At 42.8% G+C, this 24386-nt stretch overlaps 2 protein-coding genes across 11 annotated transcripts in view; both read left to right on the forward strand.

The window, feature by feature from the left end:
* The window catches only part of MAML3 (mastermind like transcriptional coactivator 3), a 436667-nt gene that overhangs the window by 361526 nt on the left and 50755 nt on the right, over positions 1 to 24386 (forward strand). The window lies entirely within an intron of this gene.
* Positions 1 to 24386, forward strand: part of NDUFC1 (NADH:ubiquinone oxidoreductase subunit C1) — an 829703-nt gene that overhangs the window by 333935 nt on the left and 471382 nt on the right. The window contains exon 1 of one of the 10 annotated variants that reach the window (XM_050790297.1): positions 5586 to 5589. The exons of the other annotated variants lie outside the window; for them this stretch is intronic. The gene's annotated coding sequence lies outside the window, so the exon portion shown is untranslated. Of the gene's footprint in view, positions 1 to 5585; positions 5590 to 24386 lie in introns of those variants that run through there. 10 annotated transcript variants of the gene reach the window in all.

The following is a 24386-nucleotide window of genomic DNA, read 5'->3' on the forward strand; positions in this document are numbered from 1 at the left end:
AATACAATGGGCTGGAAATACTGTAAAATATGCTCAGGGTTCTGGAATAATATTCGTTTTGGAATAATGTGCTTTGTGACCAAATAGCTCAATGGTTAACTTTCAGGAGGAACATTTCCCTGTATTATGAGTAAAGCTGCTTTGACTACCATCTTGAAAAGATAAATAAATGCACTGAAGGGAATTCTTATATTATGAAACTTCGTTATATTTTAGAGGAAATATATTTATAGCCTTATAAGTCAGTGACAGTTTATTTAGATAATGGGTACCTTTAGTTAGTTAGTTAGTTAGTTAGTTATTTTGAGATGGAGTCTGGCTCTGTCTCGCATGCTGGAGTGCAGTGGCATGATCTCAGCTCACTCACTGCAACCTCCGCCTCCCAGGTTCGAGCGATTCCCCTGCTTCAGCCTCCCGAGAGTAGCTGGGATTACAGGCGCGTGCTACTACGCCTGGCTAATTTTTGTATTTTTAGTAGAGATGGGCTTTCGCCATGTTGCCCAGACTAGTCTCAAACTCCTGACCTCAAGTGATCCGCCTGCCTCAGCCTCCCAAAGTGCTGGGATTACAGGCATGAGCCACCATGCCCAGCGGTGGATGAGATAATGTAAGGATAATGGATTAGAATGTACCTCATATATTTTGAAGATTTATAAGTTAAGTTTCCATTATTATAAAACTTTTAAAGTTCTGTACATATTAAGAGTTTAAAAGATATTTAGACAAAATATCTATCTAAGTTATCTTTAAGCCTAACTTAATATTATATCAGTTTAGTTTTCTATTCAAAAATTCTGTTTGTTGCTAATCTGGTCTCTTTAAATGATATCATCTCCTCTGCAAAACTCACAGAACAAAAAGAGGACACTACAAAAAATTTCAGGTTTCTGTATGTTTCTGTGGGAATTGAGTTAAGAGCTGGTTGGCTAAGGAGATTTTAATATAAAGTTACTCAGGTACAGAATTATTCACAATAGCCAAAAGGTAGCAACAATCCAAATGTCCATCAATAGATGAGTGGATAATCAAAATGTGGTATGTACATATGACGGAATGTTATTTAGTCTTCAAAAAAGAATGAATTTCTGATACGTGCTACAACATGGCTGAACCTTGGAGACATTATGTTAAGTAAAATAAGTCAGACACACAAAAAAACACATATTACACAATTCCATGTATATAAGATACCTGAAATGGTAAATTCATAAGACAGAAAGCAGAATAGAGGTTATCAGGTGCAGGCAGGGAAAGGTAATGGAAAGTTATTGTTTAATGGATACAGTTTCTATTTGGAGTGATGAAAAATTCCCAGAAATGGATAGTGGTGATGTCGTACAACATTGTGAATGTACTAATGCCACTGAATTGTACACTTAAAAATGGTTAGAATAGTACATATGTCATGTATGTTTTCTACAATGAAAAAAAGTGGTTTGGTCTCTACATACAGCAAAAAAAAGATTACTCAGGAATTTTTTTAAATTTGGCAAGGTATATATATTGCATATATAGGTATATATATTTTATATATAGTAGGTATATATATATTTTATATAGTAGGTATATATATATAGGTCACTAGGGTGGAGTTGACGCATCTCACAGCCTAGGTGGGTGGCCCCTTCTCTCCTTGAATTGCCCCTATCTGTTTCTCCCAAGCCATCTGCCCCAGTGATGAGAACACCATCCTCAGAGAAATTTGCTGGTCCTGGGTCCTGAGACAGTTGTTAGTTAAAAGTGCCTGAATAATTGCAGTTTTCCATTTGAGCTTCCCAACAAAGTCTTAATGTCCTACATTCCCACAGTCAGCTAGACTTCTCCTGGGATTATTACACTGGCACCTTAGGCTCAGCATATTCAAAATCTAGTTAAGTTCACAAGCTTCTCGGTCACCCAAGTTCAGTCATCTTCGACCCCCATGTGCAAGTCCCTCCACACCTGTTTCATCACCCTTCTCCTTTCTGAATTCACCAACATTGCCACAGTTGAGGTTGAAAAAAAAAAAAACAAACTTTGAATTAACTTTCTAACTGTTCTTTCTAATCTTCAATACTTTCTCTCTCTGTTCCAAGACATGGTCAAAAAAAAAAAAATTATGTATCACTTCTTTGGTCAGAAGACTTTGGTGGCTCCTCAGTACTTACAAATAATTTTTAAAACAGCTTACATGCCATTCAAAACCCTGCAGTGTCCCCACCCAGGCCTCTCCCCTGCCATGCCTTCACATCTACCCGTGCCTAGTCACACTGGTCTGCTAGCAGCTCCTACACATGGACTCAACCTTCTCTGTGCTCCTCTTAGCTCATAAGGATCCCTCTTTCTAGATTCTGCTTTCTAGACTCTGTTTCCCCTCTACCCACCCCTGCTGTGAAATAGTACTCTTCTTCCAGACTCAGCTGCAACACCCTTTGTGAAGACTTCTTAGGTCCAGACTACCCAACCCCACCCCTAATCAATTCTAATCCTCCCAATGTTTCTGTAGTACACTGTGAGTTCCTCTTTTAAGATGCTTGACACATTCTGCCTGTGTTATTATCAACTGTGTGATTAAATCTCCTTTAAGGGAAAAACCACATTTCATAGCATTTTGTATACCCTATGACATCTAGTCTACTGCCTTTCATGTGGTAGTAATTCAACAAATAAAATGAATTGGCCTATATTTGAAAAGATTGTATATGATGATCTCTAAGGCGACTCTAGCATTAAAAGGCCTTCGTTCTATGAAATAAACCTAAGTCAAGTCTTTCTGTATCAGTAAAAATTAAATACAGCTGCAAATAACAGAGGTTTTCTTTCCTCCTCTTCTTCCCCACAACAGTGGTTTAAACAGCATAGTTTGTTTTTCTTTCACAAAGAAAGTGGTCCAGGCCTACTCTGGCAGCTCTACAAACTCATCAAGAATTCAAGCCTACTCTCTACTCTGCCATCCCTAGGTTGTGACCCTCATGGTCTGTCATTGGCTTCTAGAGCTCCAGCCATCGCATATGAATTCTGGGCAGAACTTCTGTTCTAGGAACAGAAAAAGGAAGCATGTCATCTTTGACAGAAATTTCTAAGAAAACCTATTCAAAATTTCACTGTATCTCATAGACCAAAACTTAGTTTCTTGACCATCCCTATCTGCAAGAGAAGTTACAGATTATAGTCTTTTAGCTTGCTAGCAACGGGCCCAGGTAAAAATAAGGAAAATGGGAGGCAACCTAGCAGTTTTAGCCACATTCTTACTGGTAACTTTAAAAATGGGAGGGTTTCATTCTGTCAGATGTGAGGTTCTCTTCAGGATATATAGAGAAAGAGATTGGAGACAGCAAGGAGCAAAGAACTGGAGACAGGGTGTGACATAGCTTTCTCTTGGTATCTAAGATAGGAAATCAGGAAATAATGATGAAAAAACATCTAGCGAACTAACTGATTCTAGTTTCTATTCAGTTTTAAAAAATGCCACCTTGAAGAGAGAAATGGGAAGCAATACAGAAGGCTCCATTTGACAAGTCCCCTGTCGCCACCACAGGTTGCAAAGGAAGCCAGGATAGAAGGTGCCTGTACAGGAAAATGAGCAGTCTGCTAGGATTTCTCACTGAGTTTTCAATGTAATATCGAAAAGAAACGGGAAACATTTTAGGATCATTTATTCTCAGCACAGAAATAAAGGTGCTGCTTGAGGTTGTACTGGACTCTGGTGCCTCATCTTCAGGACTGTCCTCATTAACTTGTTGGGATCTTTTACATGTCACTTAGCATAGAATCTCACCAAATAATGCTTCTTTCTACACCTTTTAAAACCCACTGGTTTCCAAAAGTGTAACAAGAATAGATGGCGAAAGCCCTAAAGTAGAGAGTTAAGTACAAAGCTTTGAATTGGCATGGTTAATAAAAAATTAAGGATTGCTATGAGACACTTCAGGCAAAGCAAAACAAACTAGGGGATTGGGTAGTGTGAAAGCAGAGGAAATTTAATTTGGTTAAGTATAAAATAATGCACTTTGGGAAAAATAATCTAAACTTCTCATAATCTCTGATAGGCTCTGAACTCATAGTAAAATAATTGAAGAGTCATGGTTGATAACTTGGGGAAAATATCTGTCTAGTGTGCAGCAGCAATTTAAAAAGCCAATAGGATGCTTGGGGTTAAAAGAAAAAATAATACAGAAAATTTAAGATAGCATATAAAACATTAGTGCTATTCCGTGTCCAGTTTGGGTTATCATAGGAGATATTAAGTCCCAGAAAAGAGACTTGAAAATAGTGTAGAAAAGCAGTGAGACTTGGGATTTATATAAGCTTGCTGACTTGGAAAATGTCATTTTTGAAAAAGGAAAAGAAGGTGTGATACAGAGAACAGGAATAATAATAATTTAGAAAGGGCTACTTCCTCCTTGATTCTAATGTCCCATGGTATGAAAAGGCAACACTTAGTGAATTCAACAAAAAAGAATATGTAACAAAGATATAAGATGGTCTTTAACCAGTGTTCCATAGTTGTAGACTTCCCTGTTCCAGGAGGGGACCTGTATTTGATTAAGGGGCACAGAACTACATTAACATTTATGTCTGTTCAGCTGAGAATGAGTAAGTGAAGTGTAAGGAAATCCCCTGTGGGGCGCTGGACGGAGCGGTGCTGCAGAACGAGGAAGGTTCAGTAGAGTGCTGCTCGCAGCCGGGAAGGGAAAACTGAACAAAAAGGCTCAGTGGCAAACCCAACTGAGGCATGTTCAATTTTTCCATTACATACAGAATATTTATTTTTCCTCCAACTGTACTCTCATGATTCAGCATTTCCCACTGCAGCAATTGGCAGGGGTGCGTCTGTGAGGCACAGGGTGGTGTAGGCTCTGACAAGGGATGTCCCCGGGTGGAATAAGCAGGGGTGGGGAGCAAGGCTAGAAACATGTTTCACTAAAGTCAATATATCGTGCTGTCTTTCTCCAGTGGAAACTGTACTAGCATTAACCTGACCCTTGACCCCACTTTAACCTCACCTCCTGAAACCCATAATCCCGGGTTATCCATTTTCCAAATATAAGTAACTACTGAGCCGTGCTTCCTGCTGTGAACACAGCCTGCCCGGTGACGGCAGTACTGTTGTATTGACAGATATGTCTGTTACCAGCTGACACCTTGGAGAACTGATTGATTGGCTCAAACAAAAATCTAGAGATTTATTTGAAGGGCCAGATAGGTCCTTCACAGCATTTTCTCAGTTCAAGATGCCACTTCTGCCTTACGCACAGGAAGCTAAAGAGCAGCCACACTTTTACAGGTATTTAGCCAACAGAAAACAACCCAATTTCCACCTAGTCCCTGTGAAATTAGCATCTGGGCTGAGATTTACTGGCCACTCTTCATAAGCCATATATCAGCTAAAATGATGCCTGAAATCAATCCCCCCAATACTGTGAGACTCCACTTTTCCCCTTTCCATGGTTTCTCACATCCTTGAAGCACCTTAGCACTCATACCCCTTGTCTTAGTCTGCTTGGGCTGCCATAACAAAGTCCCACAGCCTGAGTAGCTTAAACAACAGATATTTATTTCCTCACAGTTCTGGAGGCTGGAAGGCCGAGGTGAAGCTGTTGGCCGGGGTTCATTTCTTCTGAAGGTCTCTGCTTGGTTTGCAGATGGCCATATTCTTCCAGTCTTACATGGGCACCCTTCTATGTCTGTGTCCAAATTTCCTCTTCTTAGACGAATACCAGCTATATCGGATTAGTGCCTGCCCTAACGACCTCACTCAATTATCTCCTTAAAGGCCCTGTCTCCAAATACAGTCACATTCTGAGATACTGGGGGTTGGGGCTTCGACACATGAATTTTGGTGGGAAACACAATTCAGTCCCTAACACCCCCATTTTACCATCATGAACTTAAAATTCAAGATTTAATTACTTTCCCTAGACCATGCGGCAGACCACTATTAAATTGTCATTAGAATTCCCAGGCCCCCTTCTCTGTGTATGAGAAGCTTGCAAACCACAAGCTGCCCCCTGCTCACTTGCCAGTCAAGGACTTTTCTTGAAACACAGAATAGTTCCACAACCCAAAACCCTCGGTAGCATTTTAAATTCAAGAAATCTATTTGTTTTGTCACAGAATAAAAAAAAAATTAGTGCGGAGATATGTGAATGAAGGGGCAGATCACTCCATGCAGTGCCCCAGGCGCTGGGGAGCCATATTGTTCGTGCTGGGTGATATTTTTCCAAACAATACTCTGCAATGCAGCACCGGCCGAGCAACAGCCCAGCAACCACATGCAACCTGTTCCTGCCAGTGGGGATCACCACATTCCGTACAAAAATAAAGAGCTGTGTTTACTGCCCAATTCACTCATCAAGAACACTCTGATCCCAGAGCAAGCATAGGGAAACATTATATTCCTCCTTCACAGCCCTTCCAGGGGAGTTAGGAATACAGCTCTGCTGTCATTTTGTTTTCTGCCCAGAGCCCTATGAAAGTGAACTCTGATTATTAATATTTTAAACATGTAAACAGCAAAACCCCATCCATGTCCTCGGGCTTGGTATCAGGATCCGGCACCGTGTGAGAGGACCCAGAAGCTGAGGGGCAGGCTGTGGTTTAGACATTGGGCACCCAGGAGCCATGTGGCTGGGTGGCTGTCAGGAATCCAGGTATCGACCCTGGTCTCATGAGTGTTTGTATCCAAGCTAGCCTTCTTCTTCTTTCGTATACGTGTAAGGAGTACAAGTGTAATTTTGTTATACAGCTATGTTGTGTGATGATAAAATCTGGGCTTTTAGTGTATACATCACCCTAATAATGTATGTACATAGTACCATTCAGAGATTTCTCATCATCTACCCTCCTTCCACCCTCCCACCCTTCCACGTCTCCAATCTCTATCATTCCACACTCCATGTCCACAGGCACACATTAGCTCCCACTTGTGTGAACCAAGCTAGCCTTCTAAACCTTTCCAGCATCTTTCTCTGGTGGCAACAAAGAAATGAAGCAAGAGAGTGATCGGAGATGAGGGAAGGGGCTGCAGACTTGTTAAAGGCGTGGCCCATAGCACAGGCCCAAAGGACTGGGTACCCTTCCAGTTTCATTGATCTTTCAGAAGAATGGAGCGAATAGCACTTTGGGGGACTAAGTGGGAAGAGATGAGAATTGTATTAAAAGCAATACAAATGTTTCTTTTTAAGGAAGGGAAAGAGATCCTTGAGAAAGGCGCCGCACACACGCACACAAGAAAACATCAGCACGCATGCAGGAACAACGAGAGGCCATAGGGAAATATTTTTAGCAAGTGGAAGTCGATCACAGCAGGGAGAGAAGAGAGGTTGGTAAAGAAGGGGCCAGGAGCCTCGCAAGTGAGCCCAGAGCCCTGCGGTGGAAGCCACCTAAACCGACACCATTCTCCCTCATCCCGTGCCTCGCCAGGATCGCTTGGAATGCCATTGGAGAGGCACGATGGTTTTAGAAACAGGAAATTGGAAGTGTTCTGCTTAAAATGCTTCAGGCTCTGTGTGAGAGAGAAAGAGAGGGTCTGTGTGTCGATAAGAGGAGTGCTTGTGTGGACGCACCCAGGTCGGCTTGCGGGCAGCTGGGCGGCATCAGGCGGGCCTGGCCTTGTTGACTGCTCTCATCAACAAAGGCTCGCTTGTTTTGCATAGCCATTTTCCTTGCATTTCAGAACCAAGGGTCCTTTCTTCTTTTCTTCTCTTGCATCAGAGAAAGCTGTTGTGTGCGGATGCTCAGGAAGGTAAACATATGCATTTTAATATCTGTGGCTCCCCCACAGTCAGTGAGCTATTTCCTCCACCCAGGTGGAAATAGGATAGCGGGCCTCTCTGACATGCTGGTTAGTCTGAAAACAGACCGCTAAATGCATAATGAAGAGCCTCCGAGGAGTCAATCTGCATGTTAAAATGGTGTTCAGCAGCCCAGGCTGTCACACAACATAATTTGAAGATGAATGTGCATCCAATCAGACGGCCAATCGCTGACTGGCAGGGTCCTGGCTATTAGGATTACCTGTCTGCTCGGTGGCAGTGGGGTTTCCAAGGGGCCACAACTTAACCAGCACCCCCCAAATCTGTGACAAGACAAATGAGCCCTCTCTTGGGCATCCTCAGATTTGCATGGTCAGAATGGTGCCGAGAGACAATCAGAACCAGAGAGGAACAGTTAAAGAAGCGGGTATTGATCCCAACAGAAAGACACAGGGCATCCAGCATATTGGAGTCCAGGGGCTGGAAGCGATAACAAAGGAAAATGTTCAGCTTGACACTTGGAAGCAGAAACGCAGGTTCTGAGCAGCCCCACACCAGCAGGTACTACCTGCCATGAGGTTTGTGTTGCAGCCACTGCAGTCGCTGCTGCTGCCACCACAACTACAGTTCATAGCCAGTAACAGCCTTCACATGAATGATGTGTAGACACAACTTTTGTCTCTGAGCGCTTGACAGCAATTAGGACCTGACTCCAGGGGCAGGACATCACAGGAACACAGGAACACTGGAGAAATGAGGTTAGAGCAGAGAAATTAGCCATCTGCCTGGTGAAGACTGCGTCCTTGAGGTAGCATTTACATAGAAACAACAGGCAACACATATCCATTTTCATTGTCCTGTGCTACAGATAGAGGACAAAAGGGCTTTAAGGACCATGTTTTCTTTAAGGCCCCTGTACTTAGCAAGGCTGCAAGTCCTTTTCTTCCCTTCATTAAAAATGCCTGCTGGAGCTGCAGCTAAAAGACAAGCCCTGGGGAAGGATTCCTATCAGCTGGAAGTTTTATGCATTGCTCCTTTCTTGAGGTTCCCCAACACTGAAAATAGGCAGCCTAAAGCCAAATTTGGAGCATAGGAAAGGGCAGCAAATAAAATTATAAGGCTCTACTTTGAATGTTGCAAATCTCCATCTGAAAGATGGAGGGAAAAGCTATGAAAGGTGAAAGGTGATTCCCAAATTGAGCCCCAAAGATGTTCCAGCAGCTCAGAGCTGTGGGGTTGACATCGGAGGCCTCCTGTCTTAAGTGAAGCCTCACCCATAGACACTGCAGGTTCCGGGTACGCACACCACTAGCTCTGGCCAGCTGCTGCGCAGTAAAGAAGCTCAGTTTGCAGTTGTTCCTTGGCTGAATTTTGCCATTCATTACAGGACAACCAAAAGGGGCACCAGGAAGGCCCACCTCCATTTAGTGTATCTATTGCCCTCGTAAGAGCCCTGTTAAAGTGGGGAGAACCACCCGAGGAAGTCTTTTCTACATATATATATATATGTATCAGCTAACACTTTCATCTCTGTGTCCATGTGAACTATTAATACTAGTTTTACTATGCCAGTCTGGTCAAAAGTCAGTCCCAGCACAGTGGCTCACACCTGTAATCCTAGCACTTCGGGAGGCTGAGGTGGGAGGATTGGTTGAGGCCCGAAGTTGAAGACAAGCCTGGGCAACATAGTGAGACCCCCATCTTTACCAAAAAAATTTTTTAAATAGCTGGACATGGTAGTGAGCTCCTATAGTCCAAGCTACTCGACAGGCTGAGGCAGGAAGACTGCTTGAGTACAGAAGTTTGAGGCTGCAGTGAGCTATCATTGTGCCACTACACTCCAGACTGAGTAGCAAAGTGAGACCATCTCTAAAAAACTAATTTAAAAAATCAGTGAAAGTATTGAAAAATGTTTGGCTGATTTTTTTAAAAACTGATTTGACTTGTCATGATTTATGGGATGGGCATATAAATCTAGGTTTATTACTCAAATCTCTTCACCCCCTTTCTTCCACTCCTCAGCAAGTTCCCTCAGTGCTGCACTCCATGGAGCAGTTGCCCATGGTATCCAGCAGCCCTTCCATCCAGTCCAAATCAGCCTCTGTTCGACCAAACAGATAGTCATATTGTTATCCTCTCAAAGAACACATATGGGTGGTTGCACATGGGGATTTTCTCATCCTTAGCATTTTATGCTGTTCATTTTAGTAAACCACCTTGACCTTAGGGTGCCAGATATTTTCTCAAGTTTTTAAGGAGCAACAGCATCACCATGAATAGATAGCTGATGTTGAAACCAGTGCCATGCCCCAGACATGAAACATGCTTGGCTTGGGCTCCATGCCCTGAAAGTAAAACCCCACTTCACTGCCCTGTGTGAAGCCCGAGTGCTTTACCACATTCTCCCCCATTTGCCCACCTGTGAAATTAGAATAATATTAATAGTTAATCCTGCCTAATGCAGGAGAACAAATGAGGCTAGTAGAGAAAATAGCCGTAATGGGTGTGCTGTACAGAATATATATATATATGTGTGTGTGTATATATATATACACATATATATATGTGTGTGAAAATGCTCTGAGATCATTAGAAGGAAGCTCCTACCACAACAATCTAGTAATAGAATTAGGATTTTGAGATTTACAAAACTTTTAAATAGCATGAAGTTTGCCAAATTTAAACAGCATACCTCGACCTTTTAAACTATAGAACTCTCTGGCTTTATATCTATTTGTAGATATAAAAGGCTTTCCCTTTCATTGTTCAGGCCCCAAAAGTGCGGCAACTGAATTGTGCAGCATAAATTATGATCCAAATAGGAAAAGGTGGGTGGGTTATATTGCTTCATGTTGTAGAGTGTTTCTGGGTTTTCCTCTGCAACTCTATTTTTCAGTGATGATGTACAACACCTTTGAGGGTGGTAAATAAATTAAGAGTTTAAGAATTTATAATACACAATTCAAGCAACATCCAGAGAGTAATGTATTTTAGATAAGGAGCTAGTGAAACCGGTTATGGTAATTGGGCATAGGGATGTGAGTGCTGAGCATTCTAACAAAGATAAAATGATGATTTTGATGATTTCCTGTGAGCAAAAGGGAATTATTAGAGCCTCTGTAATTCTTTGCCATCAGAAATGCACAACATATGTCAGGTACAGTGACTCACGCCTGTAATCCCAGCACCTTGGGCGGCCAAGGTGAGCAGATCACGCAAGGCCAGGAGTTTGAGACTAGCCTGGCCAACATGGTAAAACCCCGTCTCTACTAAAAATATAAGATTAGCAGGTTATGGTGGCGTGCACTTGTAATCCCAGCTACTCAGGAGGTTGAGGCATGGGAATCACTTGAATCCAGGAGGCAGAGTTTGCAGTGAGCTGAGATGGCGCCACTGCACTCCAGCCTGGGTGACAGAGCAGGAGCGGGACTCTGTCTGCAAAAAAAAAAAAAAAAAAAAAAGAAAGAAATGGGCGGCCCATGTGCAGCCACATCTAGACAATACAAAGCAGTTTTTTCAAGGGTTACTCAGGAGAAACAGTGACAAGGGGGAAAATACAAGGTAAAGCATTCCACCTGTCTTCTGGAGTTTGGCAGAATAAGCACATGCACATTTCAGGTTAAGAGTCTATCCTTGGCTTGAGGTTGTTTGAACTGTGTCCTGAGTGACAGTATTTGTGGTATCTGCTTTCTAGGTAGATGCGTGGCACCCAGAGAATTCTCAAATTCAGTAGACCCAATTCTCTTCTTTACCGCAAAGGTAAAGACCTCAGAATCCATGAACAAAGAAGGAAGGGCCTCCTGGCACCAACTGAGTTTTCTGGGTCAGAGCCATTCAATGGAACTTTCTGGAATGGGAGAGATGTTCTGTACCTGCACAGCCCAATACAGTAGCCACTAGCCAGGTGTGGCTATGAACACTTGAAAAGTGGCTGACACGCCTGCAGAAATGAATTTTTAATTTTATTAAATTTAAATGTAAACAGTGGGTACCGCCTTGGACAGCATGGCTCTAGGTTACGTGGTCTTCATAAGCAACTGGAAGTCAGGAATGGCAGTGCATCTGCTGGCCTAGGGGCGAGGGAACAGAGCGGAGTCCGCAAGCTGAGAGAGAACAGCACTTACAGTAGCAGCATATGGCTTGCGCCCTACAACATAACGAAGACTGATCTGTGACAGAGTCGGGGAAACATCTTTCCCTGTCGGCCTCCCCTCCTCCACTCATTCTGATTGCAGGGTGGAGAAAGGGCCTCCATAGTCAAGCCTGGTTATTGTCAAGCTCAATTTGCCATGACTTTTATTTTCCAAAAAGCAATCTGGCCAGCTGTGGCTGAAAATGAAATCACCAAAGTGACAGCCCCTCACCCCTCTGCTGATTATTGATTTATAAAGAATCTAGTCCGTGTTCCAGTCTGTCCTCCTATCCTATGGTCATGTGTTTCGCTGGCAGATCCCAGGATACAGATCCAGTCTAAGAAATACTTCTTAATATGGGCAGTAAATAGTAACTTGTATTTCTAAATTTAAGGAGATTTTTACTGACCTTTCTCAAACATTTTAGAAACAATCTTAAATATAAAAAATCAGGGCTATAAACCTGAAAGACATAATTAAAATTGTGACCACTAGGACTTTTGGGGTGACGGGGCTCATAAATTATTTTAAATTAAGTTTCTAAATTTATTTCAATTATCTTCCACTCCACCAGCCACCTGATGATAACACTTTGGGATTTTGAACTGAAGAGCAGCAAAGCCAACTAAAAACCTACTAGAGTTATGCCTTCTGTGAGGTGTGTGAATCAATCATTAGCATTTATAGAGCGCACCCCCCACCCCACCCCACCCCCAACACACACACAGAGACTGTTCCTCAGCTCTTTAGGGAAATTAGGGCAAAAATAAAATATATGACATCAACCTTGCTCAAAAGGCCTTGGCTAACTGGCTGGGGCAATGGTCAACCATTGTATGCGCCGCCTACAGAAATCTTGCAGTCATATCTTCTTCCAAGAGTCCTTCCAACCCTCTTATGTCCAATTCTGAATCAAAGTAGGCTATGTAAAGGCAGATTTAGGATAGCTCACAGCATTTTCTTTCTTTTTTTTTTTTTTTTTTTGAGATGGAGTCTCGCTCTCGCTCTCTCTCCCAGGCTGGAGTGCAGTGTCGTGGTCTCGGCTCACTGCAACCTCCATCTCCTGGGTTCAAGCAATTCTCCTGCCTCAGCCTCCCGAGTAGCTGGGACTACAGGTGCCTGCCACCATGCCCCGCTAATTTTTGTATTTTTAGTAGAGATGGGGTTTCACCATGTTGGTCAGCATGGTCTCCATCTCTTGACCTTGTGATCCACCCACCTTGGCCTCCCAAAGTGCTGGGATTACAGGCGTGAGCTACCACGCCTGACCAGCTCACAGCGTTTTCTTTGGGAACTTGGAACCGCTAGGGTCTTATAAATGTTCTGGAGGTAGTGCTAGAGATTCGCCCTCAGGAAGAGTAAGGGAGGTACCCAGTCTCTCATGATTCTTTATGAAGAAGAAGGAAAAGAGAAACCTCAATTCATCCTGACAGGTGATCTAACTCAATGGTTTTCAAGTAAGATAGCAGATCTTAAATCCCCATCTTTTTCTCCTTCCACTGTGGCTGCCCTCTGAGACTTAAGGTCAGCCCTCTGTGCTTTTTCTCTTGCTCAGAGAAACTCCCCTAAAATTCTCTGACCCTGATAAGGATGATGCCCCACTGGGTTTCACTCTTCTCTGGGACCTCAATGGAGGAGGCAAGGCCCTCACTTCACTTCAAAGGTGCATAGCCCTGTGAATCTCTAAGTCCAAAAGATCATCTAGTCCATGGCAGTATAAACCATGCACAACAGTTTATTTTTCTTATCTCTAGCTTTCTTGGGATAGCAAGTAACAACCTACTTTTATCACATTATTCTTTTATTCATCATTTTATTTTTTCATTCAACCAATATTCATTGCATCACCCCAGCATGTCAGTTGACTGTCCAAGGCTTGGGGATACGTCATGAACAAAGTGGATAAAGTTCTCACTCTCATGGTGTGCACTTTCTAGTAGCCAGAGAAGGCCCGTGGAGGTGACACTTGAGCTGAGACAGAATGACAAAAGGAGCCAGCCAAGGGAAGAGCTAGGGCAAAAGTGTTCCAGCCAAGGGAGCAGCTGGCACAAAGAGAGCGAGGCTGGCTTTTCAGGAACAGCAAGAAGGTCAGTGTGGCTCAAGAGAGTAGCAGGGAGAGAAGGGTGGATAAGATGAGGGTTCAGCAGAGGGCAGGAGCCAGCTGATGCACGGCCTTGAAGACCGTGGTCAAAAGTGCAAGTTTTATTTAAGCATGATGGGAAGTCTTTGAATAGTGTTAAGCAGGGGAGTAACATGGTCTGATTTATGCTCTAAAAAGCACCTGGGCTGGGCACCATGGTGCATGCCTGGAGTCCCAGCTACTTGGGAGGCAGAGGCGGGAGGATTGCTTGAGCCCAGGGAGTCAGGGCTTCCGTGAGCCATGATGATGCCACTGCACTCCAGCCTGGGCAACAGAGCAAAACCACATCTCTAATAAATAAATAATAAACAAATAAATAAATAAAAATGTTTTAAAGCAGATGTCTGGAGAATGGATTGAAGGAGAATACAAGGATCCTTCTGGCTGGGTCCAAGCAAGCAATGATGATGGCTTGGACTGAGGAAGTGGCAGTGGAGACTGAAGACTGATCAAATTCAGATCTTCTTGTGGCGAGGTCTGCTGAAGGACTGGATTGAGAGCAGGTAGAGGAGGGAAGGAAATGTGAATGATTCCTTGAAATGTTTACTTTGCCAACACAGTAGATGTCGGTATTGTTTTCAGGAGTGGGGAACAAAGAATCAGAAATTCTATTTTGGACATATTAAGTCCAAGATCCATGTTAGTCAGCCTATAGTTTGGATTACCCTGCCTTTCCATAAGTTCTTCCTTCTATCTGAAAAACCGTCAGCTTTTCCAGGGCCCTGTATCACGTCAGCTTTTCATTTAAACCTGTTGTTTTTTGTCAGTTCTCCTTCCCCCAAGCCCTGGAGAGGAGTGGATGAGTGTCCCTCCAAAACCCTTCCTATATTTGAATACAGTCACTGTCACCCCTTAACCTTTTTTCCTCCAGGATAAACAATGCAATTCCTTTCATCTTGCTTTGGAGAACCTTTCTTCCATCCCTTTAATCATGGCTGTTGCTGCCCTCTGTGCCCCTATAAGTTTTTTACATGTCATTTTGTAGATGCTGGAGCCAAAGTAGGACACAGAAGTCAAATAACAGTGTCATGCCAGTAAAACAAAGAGTGCTTCCTGGTCTTTACATGTCACTCTCTTTCTAAGCCATCCCAGGATTGTGTCCTTTTCCCATGAAAGCCCTGTCTGGCTGATCCTTGGCCCTGTGACCTCTGCCCCTGGCTTCTGTCTATGCCCAGGCTTTGCCATCCAGTTTTGGTGCCTTTTGTTTTGGGGTTTAAATGTACCATTTTGCGCGTATCTGCTTTGAGTGTGTTTCCATCCTGTTTTTGTGGGGATCATCCAAACACAGTTCAGGGAAAGCCTCAGTCTACCTGAGAGCCTTTGACACAATGGCCAGTGGCTGCAGCTCAGCACTTTTCCCTAAAGCTGCCAGGAGCTTTGTTATTTTTCACGTATCTATCAGTGTGGTCCTCGGAGTGCTTTCTAATCACTTATCACCTAATCTGCAGACTCATTTCCTTAACTCTCCCAAGAAGGGTTCCAGAGAAAGCAGAAAGGGAATGCAGGGGGGTTCCAGGGCCCTGTATCATGACAGGAGCCATTTCAGGCATAATCAGATCTCAAATATCTCTCTAATTTAGACATATCAGCATGTTACAGCTCTTCCTAGACCATCACAACACTTCTGCAACAAAATACAACAAAAATGAATATCCCATGAATGAATACAACAAAAATGAATATCCCAAAATAAAATTAGAGCAAAATACCATAAATTAACAGCAATTGACATCAAAGAACTGTTGATTTACAAAATAATCATTTTTTCAGCCTACATGCATTGGAAAATTGTCTGTGCAGATGCATTTATCATTTGCCTTGAGCTAATACATTCTGATTTGGCATGCTATTTGGGGGGAAATATTTATGTAAGATTTTTATTTCCCATAAATAAGTTAAATGGCAGCCGTAGAAGCAGAGCTTATCGTATTATTATTTGGCTTTGCCCTATTTCCCTGAGTTGGGGGAAGATGCAGAGTTGCCTAACAGTTGCAAGTTGTACCTTAGAAATATTTCCTAAGCAGTCGGAACCATAAAATGCTTTAAACTAAGCTGAAGGTAACAGGCTTTTGAGGGAACCCTGAGTGTAGCGGAAAGAAAAATAGGATGGCACAGGATGTCCAGCGTGCTTTTCACCTTGTCAGCAGATGATAGCAACTGTTCGACGTGATATACCGGAAAGATAGAAACAGTAACAATGAAACAAGGATGCCTTGGAAAATAAAATGCAAACCTGAAATCAAACGGAATAGTCTGCCCCTTGAACCAGTCCTCTCTGCTGCAAACTGCCCCCTCTTTTCCTTTCCGGGCCCACAGCCCATGGTTTAACCTGGGAGATTGTAAACTCCAGTTTCATTCCTCATCCTCAATTTAGCTAGACAGAGCTTTGAAATGGCAACTAAATTACCTTTTGGTGAAATCAAATCTTCCCTACTAGCCTCAAGCAGAGAGGAATCTAGACCACGAGGGCCAGCTAATGTGTCCCAGCAGCTCCCAGTCACTCTCCTGGAACCCACAGAGGGTGCGCTCTATTAAAGGGTTACTCACGTCCTTTGTCCCCCGCAGTGTATCCTGTAGGGGGTTACTTTGCACAGCCTTTTCTCTTCTGACTGCCTGCCTAGCAGGAGGTTGCTTAGGGCAGTAAAATGTTTATTACCTGTTTATTGTGTGAGTAACTGCAGTCTAGGAGGAGAAAATATTTCGCAGTTTACCTAGGGCAATGAAAATAGGATTAAGAGTTCTGAGGGCTGAGGAAGGAGCAGTATAAAACCCAGAGAATCATATACCATGCAGCCATGAGAAGCCCAAGTACCCTTGTATTATCCTTTCATTCTAGTCATGGTGACTTTTCCTCTTATTCTCAGACCCGTGTAATTCACCATTATGGATTTGGGGATTGCTGGTATTCTAAAAGGAAGTCTTTCCCCAAAGACAGTTTGGCCCATATCCCAGGTATAGCTATCACATTGCACCAAAAGACAGGTCATTGGCCTCATTAGCATTTACATACACATTTATTTCTCTTTCCTCCAAAGTAAGTTACAAACAGCTTAATTTCCACCAATTTTGCAGTGTGGAGATTCAATAAGATATCATATAGCAGTTCAAGCCATTCGACAACTGCCATTTGTAGTAAATTCTGTTATCATGGTTTAGAATAATTCATGTCTAAGATTTAAAAATTACTATCATAAATCTTCAGTTAGTTATTAAACATGATTTTCCTTCTCCCATCCTCCCCTCCCTCAATTTTTTTCTATTCTTAAAGACTCTTCCTGTCTTGATCATTAATGGAGCGACAGACTTTAAATCCTTTTCAGACTTCACACAATTACACTTAACCATCTCTGAAGCTGAAATACTGAGGCTTCCTAAAATGCTACTACTCTTAGACGTGGGCTATAGGATTGAGCTGTAATTACTTCTGGAGTCTGTTGTCTCTTCATTCATTCTTGCGTTCATTTGTTCCTTCATCCTTTTGGCAAATATGGATTGAACTACTACGTGCCAGCCCACAGTGCTGGCCACTTCAGATAAAGCAGTGAACAAAATAGACGTACGTCATCCCTGCCCTCATGTTGCTTACAGACTTGGAGGAGACAGTAACAGAGTATCGCCCAGTTAAATAAACAATTACCAAGTGTAGTAGTTTCCAAGGAGGATTTGTACACATGAGACAGTCAAGGTCAGGAACATTTTGACCGTTATTTCTGCTTCTGCAGTGAGCGGAACAGCCAAAGCTCAGCTCTGGAGCTCAGCATTCCGACTTGGAGCTGAGCCAAGTCCTGGTGCCCTGCTGATCTTTTCTGTGACTCAGGCACGTCTCCTGTCCTTGTTTGTAAAGATGAAGCTTACATGGCCTGCTGCAAAGGATGGCCTGCTATGGCTTGCTTCAGCTCCTAACCATGTGCTTTAGATCCCAAACTTGAAAACTGTTTCAGAAGTAAAGCACCCAATTAGAAATAACCCATACATATGGCTTCACAGTGGTCCGGTTGTTTGTAACTTTTCATCAAACTGAACATTTCTCAGTTATCATCTTCAAGTGTCTGTCTCAAGAAGCCATCGAGGTGCTTATAGTACAGTCCACACAACATGAATTGAAGAGTGGGTGATTTGGCAACCTTTATGTCAATAAGATACATGGAAATAGTTGCCAGATAATTCAGGCCCCACAGGTTCACTCTCCTGTTTATCTGAATTGTTAGTTTGATTGAGGAACTTCAGAATCTCCTTTTTTATTTTGTTTTGCACAGGCTCATCTTCTGTTCCCATTTACACTGAGCCTTTTGGTCATGTGCTCACTGCTACCCCATCCTCAGCACCACCTAGGATTGGAATTATTTTTCTGTTGTAGCAAAGATCCATGGACACACACACTTTTGACCGTGAAGAGGAAACTCTAGGGCAGTGGAAAACAGGTGCCAACAACCAACACAATCAAGCATTTATCCTCTTGAAAATTGTATTTCCCCGGGCATTTAGTGATATCCTTTTGCAGTTGAAGAACCTGAAGCATTGGGAGAGATTTAAGTCTCTGATCTGATGAATACCACTCTGAAGGGTGACAAGGCTTAGCAGTCATCACAGTGCCATCAGATATCAGGATGCTTGGGATTGGGTAGGGCAATGTGAAGATAATGAACTCTTGCTGCCTTTTTTCTGTTTGTCTTCGTGAGCATATGGTGAGCCGATACGTTTCAGAGCTGGAATTAAAGTTAAGAATCCCCAAGCCTGTTGCTAGTTCTATCCTCAGCTTCTGGACTTCAGTTTTACAGATTGGCTTTCATGCTTCTTTTTAAAACTACCAACAAAATTTGGGCATATGCTTAGACTTTTTAAAGTGTAATACTTGATATATTAAAGCCGATTTTGTTATAATATTATCCTGTGATCATAGAGCTAGAGGAAATGTGCTTCTTTATTTCAGGGTTAGGGCCCTCTACTTTATTCTTTCCTATAGTATTTGTGAGAAGTGGCTTTCCAGCCTCTGCTTGAAGACCTCCAGTGACAGAACATTCACTGACTCGTTTTACATTTGGGAAGGTCATCCTCTTGATGCTTGCTATAATACACCCTCTTGATGCTTGCTATAATACAAGTTAATGGAGGGGCAATAATGTTAAGATAACTTTGGCCGGGCACAGTGGCTCACGCCTGTAATCCCTACACTTTGGGAGGCCGAGGCAGGTGGATCACCTGAAGTCAGGAGTTCAAGACTAACCTGGCCAACATGGGGAAACAGTGTCTCTGCTGAAAATACAAAAAATTAGCCAGGTATGGTGGTGGGCACCTGTAATCCCAACTACTTGGGAGGCTGAGGCAGGAGAATCACTTGAACCCGGGAGGCGGAGGTTGCAGTGAGCCGAGATCACACCACTGCACTCCAGCCTAGGCAACAAGACCAAAATTCTGTCTCAAAAAAACAAACGAACAAAAAGATAACTTTAAAAATATCTGTGAACTAGGAAAGCAAGAGCTACACCTGAAGAAGTGTAGGTCCTTTTACCTTTTTTTTGTTTGTTTGTTTGTTTGTTTGTTTGTTTACTTTAAGTAGAGGTAGCCTGGTGTGGGATGGCTCTTTCAAGACATAGCAATGATTCCCAAACTTCAGTGTATCACCTGGTAAACTTCTTCCAATTGAAGATACTGGGGTCCCACCCCAGAGATCCAAATCTGGGATGGACCCCTGAAAGCTACATCTTCAAAGCACCTGTAGCTGATTCTGATACAGGTGGTCCCTCTGGATTACCTAATTAAGAAACTGTCCTAGGCTGGGAAATTTGCAATTAAATAAACTAAGGGTTTCCTGAGAAACCTTTTATATCTTCTGTTTTCTCAACCAGAAAATTATTTCCAACAGCTAAACTCTAGAGGAGTAGTGTTTACACTAGTGAACTCTGCCCTTTATTTTACGTCCTATAGTCCCAGATACTTACATAAAAAATAATGATTGAAGTTTGAATGAATTTCTTCCCAGTGTTTGCTAATGAGAGACAGGAGCTTTTGTGTCCATGGCCACAGAATCTTATCCCTCTTCCAGGGAAGGAAAGAACTTCTTCACTACCTAAGGTTTTATTTATGCATTGAGTCATTTAAGGTGACTGGTCACTGGAATAGTTAGGAGTGGCACTGCAAAAAGGGTCCCTGGATATGCAGGACGATCAGCCCATAACACGAGGCTCAATCTTAGGAGAGTTCTAAGAAATGGCTTTGGTTCTTGGACCAGATCAGCGTACAGTCTATACAATGGCTGCCCAAAACCCTCTCCAAAATACAACCTCTTCAAAGGAAAAGGGCTTCTTGTTAGATGTGCAGCATAATACATCACTGCCATTTTATAAACTGTAGCTGTAACTTTGGGTAAAGACTTCGTGAATGGATAAAACTTAAGATTCAGAGTACTGTAGAGAGCTCTCCAGAAGGAGGGTGTGGTGTGGATCCTTCATGGAGGGTCTTTGAGATTCCTTGCCACACTTGGTCCTCCTAGAAAATTTTCTAAAGCACACAGCCACATCCAGTTGTTAATCCTTTCACAACCTCTGGGCAGCCTTCCCAACCTGGTATTCTCTGTCTTCAGTATCCCCCTCCTCTCCCTAGTCCTATCTACTCATCCTTTCTGCTGGATACATTTTGCTTTACAAATATACAGGCCATCCTATCCTTTCAAGAGAAACTTTCTCTGATGTCATTTACTTTATTGTGTAACATTTTATTGGGGGCCTGAAGATCTGGAGGGTCTTTGGAGTTCACCTTTGGGCTGAGGGCTACTGAGCTAATTCTAAAAAGAGATCAGCAGTTGGCTGGCTTCATTCCAGGGAAGATTCCAAAAAAGCAGGGTCAGACTTTTATTTTTAGGAACAAAGAGCAACTTTCCAACTGAGCACCTGCCTCGCCCTCTGACATCAGTATCCTATTCTGTCCTGCTTCAGCTCAGCCACCACCAATCTCCTCCTCCCTATCCACCAGCTCCCTTAGGAGCCTGGGAGGAGCTTGTCGCCAGGGACACAAACAGAATAGTCTTTTTAAAAGAAAAAGTATAAGTGAAGAACTAAAGTGGAGACTTCTCTTTTCCTTCCCCGACCCTTGCCCTGTCCATGGGAACAATGATTGAACTCTTAAAGCTTCCATCCATTTAAGCCAGAAGTGTCCAAAGATTTTTTGCCAATACTATTATATACTTAATTCATAGGCAAAGGGAATGACAATTTCCAAGATGTCTCTGAATCCTCCTAACAGACAAGGAGACTTGGCTGGGTGCAGTAGCTCATGCCTGTAGTGCCCGTACTTTGGGAGGCCAAGGCAAGAGGATCGCTTGAGCCCAGGAGGTTGAGACCAACCTGGGCAACATAGTGAGACCCTGTCTCTACAAAAAAATAAAAATAAAAAATAAAAAACTAGCTGAGACATAGTGGTATACACCTGTGGTCCCAGCTACTCAGGAGGCTGAAGTGGGAGGATCGCCTGAGCCCAGGAGTTTGAGGCTGCAGTGAACCTTGATTGTGCCACTGCACTCCAGCCTGGGCAACAGAGGGAGACTGGTGTCTTTTTGAAAAAAAAAAAAAAAAAGAGAGAGAGAGAGAAAAGAGAAGAAAAAGAGGCCGGGCGCGGTGGCTCACGCCTGTAGTCCCAACAGTTTGGGAGGCCAAGGTGGGTGGATCACCTGAGGTCAGGAGTTCAAGACCAGCCTGACCAACATGGAGAAACCCCGTCTTTACTAAAAATACAAAATTATCTGGGCATGGTGGCACATGCCTGTAATCGCAGCTACTCGGGAGACTGAGGCAGGAGAATGGCTTGAACCCAGGAGGCAGAGGATGTGATGAGCCGAGATCATGCCATTGCAATTCAGCCTGGGCAACAAGCGCGAAACTCCGTCTCAAAAAAAAAAAAAGAAAAAGAACCTTGACCTGGAAGGTCTTTAGACTCACCATATTTTATTGCTGGTTGATAAGGGTCATATTTACATGTAGATTTTCCTGGTGACTGTACTATTGAGCCTTGCAGTCTCCTGTAAGATATACCACTCAAAATAGTTTCCCTAGGAAAGGCTCATCATGGTAAACTAGAGCGTGTCACTGCTGTGCAGATGGCCTTCTCTTGTGGATTATAGAACAAAATGGACAAGAGAGCACCCTAATCAAAGCAGCGTGTCTTGTGTTCCATGCACCTGAGATGTGTTCTCAGGAGAGTGTGTTTTGACTCTTCTACCACATCTGTATTTGGGGACCCCAGAGCCTCTCTGGGCATGAGGGATGCATCTCTCCTCCTGTAGAAGATCACCCACTCTATCCCTGCCTGCCTGTTCCCAGCTCCAGGCTGAGTCATCGAAGCCCAAGTCTTCTTTGCCAACCTGAAGGGTTCAGCGAGCCTTTGCTAATGGTAGGGCTTCCGCTTCTGCTGAGACTCGGAGTTCCTTTAGTAAATTCACCAGGAGTTGACCTTTGGAAAGAGACTGGGGCTGTTCTTCCTAAACACCATGTTGTTACCAAAGCAGTCACAGTCAGGACTGGGGCTCAATCAGCCCCTGGGGCTGCCATTTCCCCATTCCTGCAGAGTCATGTACACCTTGTGTCAATGTCGATGGAAGCCAGGTGAATTTAAACAGTCACATCCTATGTTATCATCTGAAAGAAAAGGGGGGGAAATATATAATTGACCTGAGGGAAAGCAGGATGTTGAAGAGTGAATGCTTAGCACTCCTGTTGGCCCAAGAGAGCCACGATAGCTCTCAGGCCTTGACTTCTGTCTACCCAGACCCCATACATCAGCCAGCACCATGGGATGCTGCAGTAGGACTGGTCTCTGCCCTGGCCCACCAAGGCTACCTTTTCGACATCAGCGTAGTACTAAGAGTAGCAGCAGGAATCCACATTGGTTTTGCTTTATTTCCTGAACATTAGTAGAACAGTTTAAACATCTGGTGTTACATTGATATTGTTCATAAGGAGGTATTTACAAGTATAAGCCAAAATATAATACATCTTTATACTTGAGCCCATGTTGTTACATTGCTATAGCCAAATTAATCTGAGCAATAGTAAATACTAATACTTGGGAATTATAAAGCAACTTGTTTCTGAGAATCAAAATACTTATCAGACGTTGTTTTTTTTTTTACAAGAACCTGGTATTTAAGCAAATAGCTTAAACTTGTGGCATAAGACTATCAAAAATATATTTGACAAAGTTCTAAGTCCTCAAAAGCAAGTGCAACAAAAACAAAAATTATCAATTAGGACCTAATTAAAGAGCAGCAACACACACATACACAAATACACACACACACACACACACACACACACACACACAAAGACTGTCAGCAGAGTAAAGAGACAACCTACTGAATGGAAGAAAATATTTACAGACTTATGCATCCATCAAATGACTAATATCCAAAATCTATAAGGAACTTAAATCATCAAGAAAAAAAAACTCATTACAAAGTGGGCAAAGGACGTAAACAGACAGATTTCAAAAGAAGACGTACGAGCGGCCCACAAAGATATTCCACCAAATAGGAGACATCATCTGGTGAAAAATTACAAAGAAAATAAAATAAACTTGTTCAGAATTTTGACATATCCTCATCTAGAATATAATATGCCATTCTGGCCATCACATCTCAAGAAATAACTAACCAGAACTAAAAAAGGTTCAAGGAGGAACGAAGTGATCAAGGATGGTGGTTCTTAACCTTTTTGGAGTCATAGACTCCTTTGAGATTCTCTCTAACTAACCCTTTACTCCAGAGAAATGCATGTGTGCACACACACAGTTTTGCATGCACTTTCATGCTAATCTATGACTAACTTGGGGTCCTCAGACCAAAGTTAATAACCTTTCATTTAAGAAATACTATGTGAGAATAAATTTAAAAGTTTGGATTTTTCTGTCTGAATACATAAACACTGAAAGGAGCTATAATTGGACTCCAAAATCACCAGGCATGTGATTAACGTAATATATCTCACACATGTTCACCAAATCCTGGTATAGGAAGACAAAGTCGGGAAGACCATTGTGGAGTTTGAAAGAGGCAAATTCAAGAAGAAGAAGAAGAAAAGAAGCATCACTCATTTACATGGCTGGTTTCATAGGTGTAAGGAATTTCATTAATGTAAGGTGTGGTAAGACCAGAACTGTAAGTAGCTTTTAAGACAGCTTAAACCAATTTCATGGATGATAGATCTGTGATGAGATGTTAGCGAAAACTCAGTGGTTTGGTGTGTGGCCCTCACAATTTGAGGTTGACATCAACATAGACAACTGTGCTTTCCTAACAAACATATCCATCAGCATGTCCCTTGGTGCCACTAAAAGAGATTCCGTGCCAAGCTGAATAGCTGAGTGGTAGGCCTGACCCAGTGTGGGCTT

Source organism: Macaca thibetana, chromosome 5, assembly GCF_024542745.1.
Source record: "Macaca thibetana thibetana isolate TM-01 chromosome 5, ASM2454274v1, whole genome shotgun sequence".
Taxonomy (NCBI): Eukaryota; Metazoa; Chordata; class Mammalia; order Primates; family Cercopithecidae; genus Macaca; species Macaca thibetana.